This window comes from Hipposideros armiger, unplaced genomic scaffold, assembly GCF_001890085.2.
Source record: "Hipposideros armiger isolate ML-2016 unplaced genomic scaffold, ASM189008v1 scaffold_371, whole genome shotgun sequence".
In the NCBI taxonomy this organism is placed as follows: Eukaryota; Metazoa; Chordata; class Mammalia; order Chiroptera; family Hipposideridae; genus Hipposideros; species Hipposideros armiger.
In genome coordinates this window covers 595,576-600,096 of record NW_017731721.1, presented here as the reverse complement: position 1 = coordinate 600,096, position 4,521 = coordinate 595,576, and positions in this window count along the sequence as shown.

Here is a 4,521-nt window from a genome sequence, read left to right as displayed (position 1 = left end):
CGACTCACGGCAGCCCAGCTCCAGGTTGAGCTGTTGTTCAGCATCTTAGCTGTGGAGGGCAGTGTCACTGGCCCTCATATGTGGGATCCAAACCAGGGCCCTCTGGCATCCCAAGCCAATTCTTAACCATTGCGCCACTCGGCCGGCCCCAAGGGTGTCAAGTTTTTAAAAGCTACTAATAGGAAACTAGTTACAGAAAATTCAACACTAGCTATGATCTCAGAGTCTAGTTTCATAACCCAAGATAATAAAACCCCAATGACTCACAACCTTTGACTTATGGTCCCCTCCTTCCCACCTACACTCCCCAAAAAACAATCACGGTCTCCTGTCCACATCAGCAATCTCAGGATTCACCTGTGTCTACTCACCTAGCTCTAGGGCTGTGGGAGAAAAGGGAGTTGTTTGTTCTAATGAACCCATGACTAGTTACCATTGCATCATGTTTACCTCTAACTGGACTTTGGAAGTTCCACAACCAGAGAAAGCTGGAGAACCAGGGACCTGTCTATGACAGACCCAGGCCCAAGAAGATAAAGTATCTGAGAAGATACTCTCAATCTAATGAAGCACTTCTGTTGAAATCTTTTGAGCCTCCAAATTTTCGTTCATTGTGCAACCATCTGGCTTTCTCCTTTATACTGTGCTTTCTACTCTCTCCTGGTGGTTAGGGAGATGAGATGAAGAGACACACAGGTGATGGAGTCAATTACTCTAGCTTTAACTGGATAAGCAGTCACTGTCTCTTGTTAAAAAAACAAAAAACAACAAAAAACTGTGATTACTGAAATAGGTCTGCTGCTGCTGCTCTCCTGCCCTTTCAACAGTCACATTACTTTCTGAATCACACTTTTACCAGTATCTTTTTGGTCTTGGTTGGTGAAAAGCACTCAAGCAAGTTGTTTGAGTCAGGCATACTTTTGATGAACTGTGGTAGTCTCTGAGGAGTGTTAACTGGATTATTCACTGTATTTTTTTTAATGATACTATTTTGAAACATTTGATATACAAATACTGGTTTAAAAGCATGTCTTTATTTTAGGTAGACCAACAGAGATTCTGCAAGACAATTGTTTTCAATACCTCAGCAAATTACCGTATTTCCATGTATAAGATGCACCTTAATTTGGGGGCCCGTAATTTGAAAAAAAATGTATTACATAAAGTTATTGAACTCAAGTTTTATTCATCATAAAATTCATACAACTCATCACTGTCAAAACTCCCAACCATGGGCGGCCGAGTGGCGCGNTTGTAGTGACTGGGAGGCCAACCTCTGGTGCCCTTGCTGTGACCACAGAACAAGGGCAACTTATCAGTTGGAGAGCTACCAAGAGCAGGCCTGGGACCACCAGCCCCGCACAATGGACGTTTTATAAAGATCTGGCAGCTGCTTCCTGGGCTGGAATACGACAGAACAGCCAAGCTCCAGTGCCCTGGTACCGGAGTCAGGCTGGGTCTGGATCCAGCTCCACTGGTTCCTCGCTGTGTGACTTTGACCAAATTCATTTCTCAATCTCAATTTTCTCCTTTAGTAAATGAGAACGGTAATCTACCTCAGGTTGTTGAGAATTAAATGAGTGTTTGGAACAGTGCTTGGCACAGTAAGCACGAGTTACCAGAAAGCCTATTTATTCCGGGAAAGGTGATTTCCTGTCACAGTTCCCTGAGACCTTATGTCACCGGTGCTTTCCACCACTTAATGGAGCTATTCTGGTTAGCAACCTGCAACTCTATGAAAGAATGATTTTGGGGCAGTTGGCTCAGTTGGTTCGAGTGCAGTGCTCATAACACCAAGGTTGCCAGTTCCATCCCCACATGGGCCACCGAGTTGCGCCCTCCACAGCTAGATTGAAACAACTACTTGACTTGAAGCTGATGGGTCCTGGAAAAAACACACTGCTCCCCAATAAAAATAAAAGTAAATAAATAAATAAGATTTATTTTTAAAAAATGATTTTGACCTTTCAAACTATTCTGTTGCCAACCCTCACTTCTCAAAGGTGCTCAGAGACTTGTGGACATTCTCTACCAAACCCTCAGCTCCCTTTTCCTGTGAGTCCACACACTGAATGAGAGCAATGTACAGGGAAGACCCTCGTCTACCAATCACATCCAATCAGCCTCATGAGACACCAGTAACACCAAGGAAAAATGCAATTGTTTTAGTAGTTAATTAACTTTCATTCCAGAACACTCAATGGCTTTTCCTAGGCTTATTTGTCCCTAAAGGCAGGTTCTGCTTTCCAAGCAAGTGCTTGTAGCTGAAGCTTGACTTATAAACAGGAACCATTAGCCCAACTTTGCTGGGAAAACTATGATAAACACCTGGAAAGGTATGAAGCCATGAATGATGCAAGGCCCTTCTTTTTAGAATAGACCAGTTGTGGCTGGGCTTAGTATGTGCTTTTCCTAAGCTACTCTACCCCAGCCTTCATTCTTGATTTCTGGTTAATTACTTATAAGCTGCATACATATCTAAGAAGCAAGGAGTCAGCTGATTGTCAGACTCTTAATTAAAATGACTCAAACAAAACGCTTATCAACTTCACAGATGTGAATACAGTTGCCTGCCGGTCCACACTGCCCTGAGCTCTAGGAGAAAAGCAGGTCTACTGCTTTTTATATTTATATCTCAATGCCTTCCAAGTTTCAATGACTGATACTTGCTCCTGTAATAAAGGCGCTCCCCCGGCTCCACTGTCAACGTTGTTGGAAGTTTCCAGTGTTGGCCATTTCTAGTCAGTCTTATAGTGGCTTCTTGAGCTCTGAGATTTTTGTATTAACACAGGGTACCAGTCCAGATTTTTTTGTGTATGTGTGTGTCAGATCCAGCCAACTACTCACTCAGAGTGACGTAAGATAACCTAAAAAGGGATGTCTCAGCTTGAAGAAAGGTAGCTGACTGATTAATATGAATGAGGCTGATGAGTGGTCTTAAATGTTAGTATAACTGTTAAGGACCCCCTGTTCTCAGGTAAATTGTCCTCACTGAATGAGCAATTGCCCAAATCTGCCTTGTAAGACATAGAAATAAGCAAAAGAAAACTTACCCCTGCTCCCAAATAGTTGTTCCATTACCCAGGACTGTCTAGTTTGGAAGTCTAGTTATTTAGTGAGCAGTCTAAGGCTCATTTTAGTGTGCAAAAAATGATTCTTATAGTTTGATCTCTCTTAAAACTGTAAGAGAAAACTCTCACCCACTTTAACTTTAAATAAAGTACTGTGCTTACCAGTTTCCGAATTCGGTCCAGGACAAGGTCAATGATCTCCTTGCCAATGGTGTAGTGCCCCCGGGCATAGTTATTGGCAGCATCTTCCTTGCCTGTGATGAGCTGCTCGGGGTGGAAGAGCTGGCGGTAGGTGCCAGTGCGAACTTCATCTGGAAAAGGGAAACGAAGCGCTCACCCATCACTGACAACCCGCACAAGCCTGCTCAACCCCAGGGCATCAACAGAGCCACCAGGACACACGTCCTGTCCCAGACCCCTGGGATCTCACTTGGGGTACTGAGGTCAACTCACCAATGACCGTGGGTTCCAGGTCTACAAACACTGCCCTGGGCACATGCTTGCCAGCGCCTGTCTCACTGAAAAAGGTGTTGAAGGAATCATCTCCTCCTCCAATGGTCTTGTCACTTGGCATCTGGCCATCAGGCTGGATGCCATGTTCCAGGCAGTAGAGCTCCCAGCAGGCATTGCCGATCTGGACACCAGCCTGGCCAACGTGGATGGAGATGCACTCACGCTGTGGAAGGAAGAAAGGAAAATGTCAGACTATGACACATCAAGTGGGATATTTAGGAGTCATTCACACCTACCTATGACTAATTAAACTTCCGGACAGATAGATATGTTAATGAACTAGTAGGCCAGATCCGAGACCAGACCCTTCCTTTGTAGTCACATTAGATAATCAAGGTCAGGTTTCTACCATTTCAGAAAGACAAAGCTGCTCTATAGCAATAGACTTCCCCCAGTTCCTGAAAAATATGCCTGATTCCTTAAAGGCAGGCACAATTCCCCTTATAGCTCTGATTCATTTCTGTGTGATTGTGTAACTATTGAGCTCATTCTGGTCCTTCTTTAATCCTATTCTTTAAAAGATGAGAGCTTCTCCCTCTCACTTTAAAACCAGCTTAAACCAGCAAATTACAGCCATATGACTCATGGTGAAAATGCCAGATAAGCAGCAGTTAGCTGTATTTCAAAAACTGTGGTCAGAGGCAGCTTTTTAACCCTGTGGAAGAATTTAATCTTAAGGAAGAACATTTTTCCTTCATTATCAACATATCTTGAGGGAGGGGAGGGTGGGAGCAGACACATGGATAATAAAAGCTAGAAGTGTCACCAAGACTTTACTGTTTAAAAAATTACTGTTTCCTAGTAAAATGTACATATACCTCTGGCACTGTGGAAAAAGTCTATACAGTTTCAAGAATTTAAAGATACTATTGGGGATGGCCGGTTAGCTCAGGTGGTTAAGAGTGCAGGCTCTTAACACAAAGGTTGCTGGTTCGAT